This window comes from Acomys russatus, chromosome 22 (assembly GCF_903995435.1).
Source record: "Acomys russatus chromosome 22, mAcoRus1.1, whole genome shotgun sequence".
Classification (NCBI taxonomy): domain Eukaryota; kingdom Metazoa; phylum Chordata; class Mammalia; order Rodentia; family Muridae; genus Acomys; species Acomys russatus.
In genome coordinates, this window is record NC_067158.1 from 51,625,372 (window position 1) to 51,639,378 (window position 14,007).

Genomic DNA, 14,007 nt, shown 5'->3' on the forward strand with positions numbered 1-14,007 from the left:
TTGTCTGAATAACTAAAAAAAAAAAAAAAAAAAAAAAAAAAGAAAGAATTCAATGACAAAAGTCTATACACTGTACAATTCAATCCACATAACATGTTAGAAACTAAACAACTGTTGATGCAGGAGAGGTCCTAGTAGTAGCCAAGGTTAGTATGAGAGACAGATTAACAGATAAGGAACAAAGATGTTTAGAGGACCCTGGGTTACACTGTAGAATAGTGCGTGGTAGGCATTTATCATAATGCATTTCTCAAAAGCCATAGAATATACAGCACAAACTTTAAACTTTAAGTGAAAGTGATGTAATCATATACTTTCCTCAGCTGCAACAGCTGTCGTCCTCCAAAGCAGAATTCTGCTAGTGCAGGTGGCTATCGCACAAGGTGGGCTTCGTTTAGTTTTTTCTACGAATCTCAAATTTGCTCACAAATGGTCTCTTTTGTGTATTTCATCAAAACTATACTTTAAGGGTGTCTCTTATGGAAACATGTTGTGCTCAATGTTTTATCAAAGGTATGTCCTTATTTAATTAAGCAGAGACAATATCTATACATCAATAATCACATCCTTCCCTGTTGAGAGGAAATATGTGAATAAAACTCTTTTTAATAAAAGCACCTATATCAAAAGCCAAATATTAGGAGTTAATGCACATATTAGATATTAATAACTACTCAGTTTTACTAAAACATAAAAATTTACTTGGTATTTCAAATTTAAGAATCTGAGGCCTCTAAGAGTATTTTTATATATTTCTGTTTCTCAATATTTTTAAATTTCATTTTTTAATGATTTTGATAGTACAATGTTTATGTAAGCAATTTGATAATAGTTTTATATATATTTTAATATGCTAACATTATAGCAAACACTTTGAGGACTATATCTAAAAAAGAAGTCCTTTAATTTTTTAATATATTTTTTGATATAATATAATTATGTTATTTATCACTCTCCTTTCCTCCTTCCAACTCCCCCATGTACTACTTACATACTCTCATTCAAATTCACAGCCCATATACATATATATTTCTCTAAATATATGTTTCTCTATTATATATATATATATATGTAATGAGCAAATATAATGGTATTTTTGTGTACATATTTGCAGGGCTGATAATTTGATGTGCTCTCCCCTGAGGAAGACTATTTCCCCTTTCCCAGCATTCTTTGGTTGCTTGCAAATTTTTGTCTAAGGTTGAGGCCCCATAAGCATTCAATCTTTCATGCATGCATGTCTATTGCTCTTTTCCTTACTCTGGTCATGTTTAGGCAGCCATGTTTTCTAATTTCACGGGTGTAGATTCTGTCATTTGAAGGAAACGCAGCAAACTCTCTGTTCTCCTGGGGTTACAATCTTTCTGCTCTCTTTTGCAATGCTACCTGACCTGTAGGTATGGAAGTAGTATTCTAGATGTCAGTTGGGACAGGGCTCCACAATTCTCCATTTTTTGTTCTTTTTGAAATGGTCTCTGTTGGAAATAGAAGTTTTGTTGATGATGGATGAGGACTACAAATATCTTTGTGTATCAGAATACATATTTAGAAGGTAGTTAGGGAGTCTGCTAATTTAATAAAATAGTAGTTGTAGGTTTTAAGATACATGACTTCTCTATTTCTGGTTAGTTGCTTCTATGTCTATTACAGATAAAATTTATCTCTTGTTGAGTGGCCCTTAAGTTCACTTGGAGAGCTATTGGTAACCATCAAGTTATGTGTGCTACTACTGAACCCTTAGAGCTGTGGTGTCATGTTAATAATTGAGGTTCACAGACATCATTCCTAGGAATGAGTATAAGCTTAGTCCTTTCTTTTGAAGCTTGCATGACATCATGTGGTACCATGATAATTAGACCAAAAGGAAGAGGCATTCAAGTCATACACTGTTGGTGTTCACTGGGTCCTCTGTCTGAAGCCTTCAGCAATAAAGTCATATTCCACTTCTGCAAAGCAGGCAACTAAACACAATAGCAACAACCTGTGATGTATTGGGAGTGTCTTAGAAGAAGACATATACGTATAAATATATGTGTGTATATATACATTATATACTATATTTAATATAGTATAAGTATTGTGTAAGTATATATATTTCTCATTGTTTTAAAATTACCTACATGATTTTCAGGGGCATTAAGTATTAGTCACTGTGCTATGTTTTCAAAGGACATCATTAAAGGAATATATCTTTGAAATCTCTTCAAAGTACAAGATGCAAACTGTTATTTTAGTTTGAATATACAGTGTCTTCAAATTAAGCCTTTGTCATCTGCCTGTGGTGCTACCGAGATGGGACTGCATCATGAGAGTGCTTTTCAGTGGAAATCCTGTCTAAGGCCACAGCATACAGAATGTGACCAATCTCTTCTGATCTCAGTGGATTAATCCAGTGACACAGTCATAACTGAGAGAAATAGGTCACTGGGGCATGATTTTGAAAGGTACATTTTGTCCATTTAGCCTTCCTCTTTCTCTATCCTGGCCATGATGAGCAGTTTTGCTCTACCCCAGGTTTTCCTGCATAATGAAGGTCTTACCACATGCCCACAGTAAATGTTTCTGTGTGTGTGTGCGCGTATGCGCACAGATGGTGTATGCATGTGGTGTGTGTATGTGTGTGTGTGTATGTGTGTGTGTGTGTGTGTGTGTGTGTGTGTGTGTGTGTGTGTTTTCAAATGATGGGATAAGATGAGAGCCACACCCTAGCTTTACAAGTACATGGCTTGGGCTGAGCCCAGAATATTTCTATATAATTATCCTTAAGCTTAAGCCTGGAAGCTTCTAGCCTTTATACAATAGTCTTCTGTAAGTCAGGACCTTGAAGGCTTTAGTTTCCAGTCTCAATCTACTAACCTAGGCCTAGAATGTTTTCAGTATCAGAGACTTACTACTGAATAAGCTCACCCCTTCTGGCTCTTCCAGAACGGTGGCTGCCTGGGTCAACTGAACTCTTCTGGCTCAAACTCCTCTCCACACTGACTGATGCAGCAAACAGCCTTCTCAGATTCTCACGGAATTGCTCTGTTTGGAAAATTCACCTCTGAACTCCATGAGCTGAACTGTAATGACTGCACAAACTGACCAGAGCTTTATAAACTGAACAGTATTCCATAAACTCCACTGAACTCCACTACATTCAACTTTACTCCACCAAACTAAACTGAACTCAACTGCATGCAACTGAACTGCACCAAACTGAACTCTCTTTGCTCTCTGTTCTCATGAGAGTTGGGCACATCCTATCTTTGATTCATCACTTTGTCTGCCCCTCAATTAGACATCATTGCTTGTGAGTAAAGACGTGTACTAAGGGCATGCCTGTATTCCAGCCAGAGGAATAAATACATGTACTAAGGGCATGTCTTTGAATGTCATCTTTTGCAGAGCAGCCATGTTCTTGGGTTAAAATTCCTCCATAACCCACAGGAAACAGACCAAGTGAGTACAGACTGAGAACCCTGAACACAAATAAACCTCCCCTCTTTGTGTTGTTTTATTTACATGTTTCCTTACAGTTACCGGAAAACTCGACCATGCAGTCACTAAATTCTTACTTCTTAAGGGGAAAAACATTTATTATTCATAAGTCTGTATGCCATTCCTGACCATTGTGCCTATCATTAAAAGAAACATTAACAATTTCAATGTTTTTTCCAGCCTGCTTTTCATAGTCATGCTAAGATATTTGGGTGATTTAACTTTAACTACAAACAATTTGGAGATCATTTTTAAGCTGTATCACTTAGAAGAACTAATTTATGGTTGTAGGAATAGACCATTCTCTGTGTATTAAAAGTTCAAATATCATTTCTAAATTTTTAGCTGTGTTACTCAGAAGAATCGATTAGTGTTTGTAGGAATAGATCATTCTCTGTGTGTTAAAGTTCAAATATCGGTTGGATAGTTCTTTCTAGTCATTCCAGAGGCACTGATATCCCCACAGAACAGTACTGAATAAAAAGCCTGCTCTCTCAGAAATCCCTCATGTTAAAATCACTTTAGTTTAGAATTTGATTTGTTGTATGTTCTCATATGTACTCAGGAAAAGCATTTTGTGATAAGGTGTCTATGAATTTTTAAATTGTATTTGAATTTCTGATCTCTAAAATGTGTTACTATCAAAGTTTACCTAAGGAAAATACAATCTACTGTGTAACAAAAGCTTCACTGTGAAGTTATATGTCTTGTGATATATAGTATATTTACATACTATATATGTATTTACAAATAATAATTTTAGCTTAACAAATTCTGACTAGCCCAGAAGCACCTAGCAATAGCATGCTCCTGACAAGTACAAGAACAGAAAGGAATTATGGCAAAGAAGTATGACATTACAGCAAGCTATCTTTAGGGCTCTCCTGAACTGATCCACCATGCCTGAGGGAATATTCACATAAAAGGGAAATAGTTTCAAGGTGAATATGTCAGAAAGATGGCTCAGGACACTTGTTCTAATATGAAATCAGGTGTGGGAAGTCTTCACTTTAAAATGCAGCCCCTGAGACTAATTTCCAAGATATACAATGGATGATATATGAAAACTAACTATGCTTTTTAAACTACACCCCAGAAAAAATGTACGAATAGTGCTCAGTATATGTTTAACCAACAGCAAAGTTAAAAAGAGTCAAATAGTAATGGTTTATTTGTGTCTTAAAACATACATACATATACATATATATGTACATATATGAGTTTATATGTGTTGTATAGATAATTTGACCTATATCTTACATACCACATATGCAAGATGCACATATAAATACATACATAATCTTATACTGCATATATTTGATTATAAAGCTCATAGATGTTTTAACTATGTTTCTAATACAATTAAAATTATTTTACTACTAATCATATTGGTAGGATAAGTATGATGCCTAGAAATGGTGAAGTTGCAGGGAAATGTAAAATAATAAATTCTTCATAGAATATAAGTTCATTTTATCACTGTGAAAATAAGTTTGAAGAATTAGCAGAATTTAAGTTTCTATGGTAGGAAGGACTCCTATTAGCCACCTGGAAAGTATATTGAAATGAATTATGCATTTTTTTCATTGCAGAATTTTTTTAAAAAGCGAATTTTAATATAAATAAACTGCATTCCAGAACAAAACAAACTGCAAAATGTTCATTTATTAGCCTTCTGGTCCATATCTATTTAAACATAAGTTTGTTGAAGCCAAAATCAAACATCAAGTAAAGTAGTTTCAGAATGTCTGTATTTTAAATGTATAAAAAACAGTTCAAAGTTATACATTTTTTCATACAAGGGAGATAAAGTCTTTGCTTGTGAATGATTTGTTAGAGAGAGGAAGGTATTAAGGATGTTAATGAGGTGGGAGAAATGGGAGTATCATTTTCATTTACAAAGATATCCTTACATTGTTGCTGGAGGTCATCAATTTCTTTGACTTTGATTACTTTACACACACTCTAAATTTAAGAAAACAATATATCATCTTTGAGAAAATTACAGGCAATGATTATGTTAAATATATAAATATACGTTCTTTGTTTTCTGTATTATTTATACTATCTCAATTGTTGGAAAAGTATCTCAAAATCATGAATTTATCAATATTAATGGAATGGATAATTCTCATTTCCTTGGAAGTAATCGGGCATGTTATAACTAGAATTTTTAAATTACTAAAAATGTGAAACAACATTAATATCAGACTCAGGTGCAATTAATCATCATATAATGGGTAAAATTGTGTATAGTCATATATAGAATTTAGTTAATAAGTATGAAACTTAATAAATTTTGGAAACACTGCTTAGATTCATTTATAGAATTATAGAGTGGGATTTTAATTATACCCCTTATCCATAGTTTGTGGTGTGAGATTTTTTTTCATGAGACAGTTTAAAAAAAAATACTCACCCCATTTAAAAGAGAGACCAGAGTCCAACTCCATGAAACAATAAGTTTACTAGTATCGCTTATAGGAGCTATGGGCTAGGGTTGGCTTGTAAGGACATGAATAACTCAAAATGAAGAGCTCCATAGTTTTTCACCTTGACCTTTTGGGGAACATGAGGGAATGAGAAAGGGACAGACACACACACAGCTACAGGAAAGCTGTAATCAAGATGGGCTTTGTGCACGCTGACAAAGAGGCGCCAATACTGGACAACAACCAAGAACCTCAGTGAGTTTATTATGTTCTGAACGGAAAGGGAGGTGTCAGTCCTAGCCGTGAACTCATGAGCGGTGCAATCCTGAAACTCTGTACATCTGGCAGGAAACTAAACATACCAGAATCTATCCTTCATGTAGCTTGGCCGCCTCCCCAGCGGGTGCTTCCTACCTCCGTAACCTTGGTGAAGTGCTTCCGCGTATGCCTCAGCTCTCCCAGACGGACAGGTAAACCAATTTACTCCCAGAGTCTCAAATGCTTCCCTCCTCTCTTTGTAAGACTGTTTCAGTTCTGAGAATATTACTATACAGTAGGGTTCAGAACTGATTGGTTTCTCATGGCGACATACCCAAAAGCACGCTGGAATCTCAAAGTCTCTCCGTTGCTTGGCTTCCCTGCTCAGTGCCCAGTGCTGTGGGTGGGGCACTCTGCAAAATTCCCTTAAATGCCTACCATCCCACTGAAGCCTCCATGGAAGTAGCAGTTATGTATAATCCCTCCCTTCGGGTTTCACAAATAAAACTCACATGAAGGAAGAGACCGTAGTCTACCAACACTCCTAGACTTCCGTCACTCACCATTGATCTCTATTGTGGTCCTCAATCAATTATTCTCAAATCATTGTTCTGTGGGTCAGAGCTGGCATCAGCTCATTGTGTGTTCTGCTAGCCTACTGAGTTCCCCCAGAAATCATTTACTGTTGCCCTAAAATTTCTACACTGTCCACTTTTTCTTTATCCTCTGGAAAATGGATATATAATTTCCAGAATAACTGGGATGCTCTAAGGAGTCACACTTTTGGGATCTTCCTCCATGGAGTTATTTTTTTTTCACCTTTTGGATATTAATGATTTGTGTCCATTTTTCTATTTCTTTGTCTGGATCAATCCATTCCAGGGACTCCTCATGGAGCAAAGAGGAGAATTTTCTTTATTCTTACATGTCTCATAGTTCCTTTTTGTAATTGTCTACTCAATCATCTTTAAAATAGCAAAGAGCTATTCACTTATTTACTTTTTTTTTAACACGTTTTATTGATTCTTTGTGAAGTTCACAGCATGCAGCCCAGTCCCACTCATCTCTTCATCCCTCTATATCTACCCTCAGCTCTTGCAATGTTCCCCCGACAACAAAACCAAAACAAATTTAAAAAAATAAGGAAACAAACAAAATTCACCATGGAAGCTGCACTGTGTCACGGTTTGCCTGTCACATAGTATATCCTTTTCCCTGACAGCTTTACTTGCAAATGTTCACTGCAGTGGTTCATTTTGGTCTTGTTCAAGGTCTCCAGCTTCTGCGACACCATCAATAATGGATGCTCATCTAGACTCCTCTCAGATATCCTGTTGTTGTCCTGCATCATGGGGATCCTGTGGCTTTAGATCTGCAGGGCTAGCTCTTTCCCTAGCTCCAGCTCTGGGTCTGAGCCTGGGTGGTAGAAGAGTTAGTCAACTTACCAGCTCTCCTGAACACATAACACCAGGGCCAGCTCTCCCACATACCCACACACACTGATTGTTTTGATTTGCTTTTGTATCCAGCCACTTTGCTGAAGGTGTTTATAAACTGTAGGAGTTCCTTAGTAGAATTTTTGGGATCATTTATGTATAGGATCATATCATCTGCTACTAGTGATACTTTGACTTCTTCCTTTTCAATTTTTATCCCTTTGGTCTTCTTTAGTTGTCTTATTGCTCTACCTAGGACTTCAAGTACTATACTAATATTGTTCAACTTTTCTCTTTTTGAATATTGTTACTAATACATTACACTTACTGATTTGCATAAAGCGGTATATTGTTGGGTATAGCTTATCCAACTTTACACTAATCTTACTTATAATTATCGTATAACCAAATCTTCTAAACCAAGGAGCTTACACAACTTAACATATGTAAATTTTAATAGCCCTTTGTCATACAGAGGTTGCCCAATTTTCTTGAATGTAGTCTTATAAAAATTATGATGTTAACTAATGTAACTTTGCAGGAATTATTTTGTAAATTTTCATGTGTTTTTGTTTTTAAAAAAACCTAATTTTCTTGAACTGATTTACAAGAAAATTTGCTCAACCATGTTCATAGCAGCCTTATTCATAATAGCCAGAACATGGAAACAGCCTAAGTGTCCCTCAGTAGAAGAGTGGATAAAGAAACTGTGGTACATATACACTATGGAATACTACTCAGCTATTAAAAACAAGGAATTCCCGAAATTTGTGGATAAATGGATTGAGCTAGAAATGATCATAATGAGTGAGTTAACCCAGAAGCAGAAAGAATCAAATGGTATATACTCACTTATATCTGCATACTAGCCCAAGGGGCATGTCCCACGAAAGCCTTCACTTACCAGGAAACTGGGACAGAGGGGAAGGCATCCTATTAGGACTCTAAATGAGAGACGCATGGGAGAACAGCAAAATAAAAGGATCCAGAGGGTCCTAGAAATCTACAAGTAGAACAATATGATAGGCAGATTTGGGCCCAGGGGTCCCGCTCAAACTAAGGCACCAGCCAAGGACAATACAGGAGGTAAACTTTAAACCCCTTCCCAGATCTAGCCAATGGTCACAATATTCTCCACAGTTGAGTGGAGAGTGTGATACGACTTTCTCACATACTCTGGTGCCTCACATTTGACCATGTCCCCTGGAGGGGGAGACCTGGTGGCACTCAGAGGAAGGACAGCAAGTAGCCAAGAAGAGACTTGATACCCTATGAGAATATATAGGGGGACGTAATCCCCCTCAGGAACAGTCATAGGGGAGGGGAATAATGGGAAAATGGGGGGGGGGGAGGAATGGGAGGATACAAGGGATGGGATAAACATTGAGATGTAACAAGAATAAATTAATAAAAAAAAAAAATAAATAAATAAAAAAAAAAAAACAAAAAAAAAAAAAAAACCTAATTTTATTTATTTATTTATTATGTACACACTATGCACATGTCAGGGTCAGGAGACAGTTTGACAGAGCTTGATCTCTCTACAGTGAGATTCAGGGATAGAACTCAGGTTGTCAGCAAATGCCTTAATTTGCTAAACCATGGCATAAGACCAGGTTTCTGGTCATATTTCCATGGCATAGTTTTTATTGTTTCTGGAAAACTCTTTTCAAGTATAATCTCTGAAAAGTGTAGATGTTATGAGTTCTGCACAGTACTGATGTCTGGCTAAATAACTAGTGTCTAGTTGGAGGTGAGTGAAGCTAAAATTGTGTGTTTATGGGAAAATGTAATAAGTATATATGGTGGAAGTTTTAAAACACATATTCAGGCATGCATAAGCTTTATCCTTAGAGTACCTCTGAAAATCTTTCAGATGAAGATACGTGCAAGAGGAAAAGTCCCAGGATACTTAGTTGAGAGAAAAGGGTCTGGCTTATGGAAAAACACTATCCAAAGAGCTGAAAATGAAGGAATCTGGCCAGAATAGCTAACTTCCTTCACAGATGTCAAACCCTGGAATTCACAAATTCTTAAGGACCTAATTTACAAACTGTGGGTTATTTATGTATTTTCTTGGTGAACACAGATTCCCAAGACTGTTCCAAAGTCTAAATGATAAAAGCAAAGTGTGTTTATCGATTTAGGATTCGAAGATAGTCAGTCCTTCAGAAAATATGGCTGGAACAGAACAGCCATTTTTCTTAAAGTGGAGTAGTGACAGACAGAGATATGGTGAGGTGCATTTTCAGTGTGGTTTGAATAAATAGCTTTAAATTCATCTGCCTAGGGAAGAAAGAACAAATGGATTTAGAATATCCTACCCAGTCTTCTAAGCCTAAATCTTTAACTGAATTTCACTAGAATAAATCAGAAAATAGAAATATTTTAAATGGATTAAAATATAGTCTTGGAAGAAATTACACTTGTCAATTTCTTTAGTTTTTGATCGATATTTAAGACGTTATATATGCATTTGAGGAAGCATTTTTGCATATGACCTTTAGTCTCTAAGCTTCTACATAAAGGAGAGTGCTTCTGAGAAAACTGATTGCAATTATAGGTAGTCTTCTGAAAAAAAAAAGATATAAAATGCACTCTTTGGGAAATGAAACATGCAAAATAGACAAATATTGGGGATATGATTAATGAATTTGGATTCTGATTCTAATATCTAGCGATGGATCCAGATGTTGGAAAGTACCACACTTTAATATTTACTTTTCTTTAAGTGTTTCTTGGCCATTTGATATTCCTCTGTTGAGAATTCTCTGTTAAGTTCCAAGCCCCATTTCGCAATTGTGTTGTTTCGTTTTGTGGTGTTTAATTTCTTGAGTTCTTTATATATTTTGGATATTAAACCTTTGTCAGATGAAAGGTTGGTGAAGATCTTTTCCCATTCTGTAGGCTGTCGCTTTGTTCTCTTGACAGTGTCTCCTGCTTTACAGAAGCTCGTCCTCGTTAGTCATCAGAGAAATGCAAATCAAAAAGACACTGAGATTCCTCTTACACCCATCAGAATGGCTAAGATCAAAAACTCAAATGACACCACATGTTGGCGAGGATGTGGAGAGAGAGGAACACTCCTTCATTGCTGGTGGGAATGCAAACTAGTACAACCACTTTGGAAATCTATCTGGCGCTTTCTCAGAAAAATGGGAATAGGGCTTCCTCAAGACCCAGCCATCCCACTCCTTGGAATATACCCAGAAAATGCCCTACCACATAACAGGGACATATGCTCAACCATGTTCATAGCTGCTCTATACATAATAGCCAGAACATGGAAACAGCCTAAGTGTCCCTCAGTAGAAGAATGGACTAAGAAACTGTGGTATATTTACATGATGGAATACTACTCAGCTATTAAAAACGAGGAATTCCCAAAATTTGTGGACAAATGGATTGATCTAGAAATTACCATAATGAGTGAGTTCACCCAGAAGCAAAAAGAGACAAACGGTATATACTCACTTATAACAAAACACTAGTCCAAGGGATACATACCATGAAAATCTTTACTTACCAAGAAAGTGGGTTAGAGGAGAGGACATCCTATTGAGACTTTAGGCGAGAGTAGCATGGAAGAAAGAGGAAATAGTAGGACCCACAGGGTCCTGGAAACCCACAAGAAGAACTTTATGACAGGCAGATCTGGATCCTGGGGTCCTCCTCTAACTAAGGCACCAGCCAAGAAGAATATAGGCAGTAAGCTTCGAACCCCTACCAAGACCTAGCCGACGAACATGATACTCTCCATCGTTGAGTGGAGAGTGAGATCTGACTCTCACACGAACTCTGGTGCCCCTTTTCTGACCATGTCCCCTGGATGGGGAGACCTGGTGGCACTCAGAGGAAGGATAGCTAGTTACCAAGAAGAGACTTGACATTCTAAGAGCATATATAGGGGGAGGAGGTCTCCCTCGGTCACAGACATAGGGGAGGGGAGAAGGGGAGAAATGGGAGGGAGGGAAGAATGGGAGGAAACAGGGGAAGGGCTAACAATCGAGATGTAATATGAATAAATTAATAAAAAAAATTTAAAAAATATTTACTTTTCTTTTCTTTTATGTTTTGCTAGAGCCTAGCCAGTATTCTCTAATTCTTGTCTAGCCCTTGAAGCAACAGAACACTAGTCAGTTCAGTTAGAATAATGGTTTCGGTTGAAGCAGAAAGATACATTATGTTCATGTGTCACCATTAGAAATATGACTTTGGCTCTACAACAAACATTATTTATTTTTGAAAAGAAAATAGAGTCATCCATATACATATAAGAATTCTGGCTCAATGCATTTGATTTTTATGTCAATGCTACTGAATACACACAAACACACACACACACACACACACACACACACACACACACACACACACACGAAGTTAAGACTTGGAACTTTCACTCAAACTGATGTTCACAGTTCTTGGAAAATACTTCACCACCAATGAGGCAGGGTTCTACTTTGCCTTCTCTTGCTGTGATGAAAATAAAAACAAAAACAAAACACTGACCCAAACCAACATGGGAAAGAAATGGTTTATGTCATCCTGGGTCACACTGAAGAAATCCAAAGCAGGAACCTGGACCTGGGAACTGGAGCAAAGCCCCTGAAGAGTACTGTTCATGGGCTCACTCTCCCTAGCTTTCTTAATTTCTTATATGACGCAGACCAACCTGCCCATGGGTAGCACAATGCAATGTGCCGATACCTCCCACACCAATCATTACTCAAGAAAATGCCACAGGTGGAGGCAATTCCACGTTGAGCTTCCCCCTTCCCAGGTGGCTCTTATTTGTGTCAAGTTGACAAAAATGAAACAGTGAAGGCAGACTTTGTATACACAACAAAACTGTTCACAGAGAAATCTATTTCACCTCTACGGGCTTGACAAGCTAAAGCAACATCTATGAATTACAAATTAATAAGCATCCCATCTTATCAACCTTTCCTCTATGGGAGTCCTTAGCTTAGCAACATGTGGGGTATTTACTGTATCTGTGAACTCTCACTTACTCCTCATCAAGTTGAAAGGAAATTTCTTCTTTGTACTCTGCCCAAAAAATAGCATGACATGAATCCATATTTTCAAGGAATTCTAAAAATATGTGTCAAGAGCTAGAATTTATGAATTCAGAACATCTTTATGTTCCGTGGAAAATGTCAAAACTCTTTTGATTCCACTTTTGGTTCCATTGTTTATTCTCATTCTAATTCCACTGTTTATGACATCTTTATACACTTGAATAACAGGATGTCATGGCTCAGTATTATAAAATAAAAAAATCCTGTTGCCAGCTATTGCTTCCAACTTTACTTGCTATATTTGTACATTGCCAGTATTTTCCCATTGAAATGTAAATGTCATGAGAGAAAAGAAAACATGTCTATTTTGTCGATTGTTTAGAGTCCTGATATCTCGTATAGATTTTTCATTGAATGGGGCTTAATGTAACAACACAGAAAAATAAAACTGAAAAAAGATGAACTTTCTGGACTTGTGTATAATCAGACCTTTTACTCAGTTGGAGGCAGGGCCAATTACTGATGCAATATATTCTATAAGGCCTTTTATTTTCTGTTACAGTCTAGAACTTGGGCTGTATGGAAGATCCAGATCTGACAACACAGATGGTGAGCAGGCAACAATGAAGAAGGGAACTATTGTTTTCTAGTAGCCTAATACAGAGTCTAAGCTATAATAGCTTGATTTGGTATGGAGAACGGAAGTTCACTATGAGTGTTTTGTGGCAACTGAAATAATAAAGCTAGTTATGAATGAGATCTATCAAGAAAATGGACAAGAGGCAAAAGAAATTACCCTAGTGAAGATTTTAGCCTAGGCAATGGGGCCAGAGTAATAATACCATTAGCCACATAAGAGATGGTTCTAAAGTAAGGAAGGTAGAATAATGTGTTATATTTATCGTGAATAAATTAAAACATTATCTTAATCTATGACATCCCGAAGATTTTTCTTTTTTTAAATTTTTTATTATTAATTTATTCTTGTTACATCTCAATGGTTATCCCATCCCTTGTGTCCTCCCATTCTTCCCTCCCTCCCATTTTCCCCTTATTCCCCTCCCCTATGACTGTTCCTGAGGGGGATTACCTCCCCCTGTATATGCTCATAGGGTATCAAGTCTCTTCATGGTAACCTGCTGTCCTTCCTCTGAGTGCCACCAGGTCTCCCCCTCCAGGGGACATGGTCAAATGTGAGGCACCATAGTACGTGAGAAAGTCATATCACACTCTCCACTCAACTGTGGAGACTGTTCTGACCATTGGCTAGATCTGGGTAAGGGTTTAAAGTTTACCACCTGTATTGTCCTTGGCTGGTGCCTTAGTTTGAGCAGGACCCCTGGGCCCAAATCTGCCTATCATAATGTTCTACTTGTA

General features: G+C 37.0%; 1 long non-coding RNA gene across 2 annotated transcripts in view; it reads right to left on the reverse strand.

Annotated features, from left to right (window-relative positions):
- Window positions 1–14,007, reverse strand: part of LOC127205671 (uncharacterized) — a 362,893-nt gene that overhangs the window by 316,269 nt on the left and 32,617 nt on the right. For both annotated transcript variants that reach the window (XR_007832679.1, XR_007832680.1), the window contains exon 2: window positions 13,702–13,766. This is a non-coding gene — a long non-coding RNA (uncharacterized LOC127205671). The remainder of the gene's footprint in view (window positions 1–13,701; window positions 13,767–14,007) is intronic.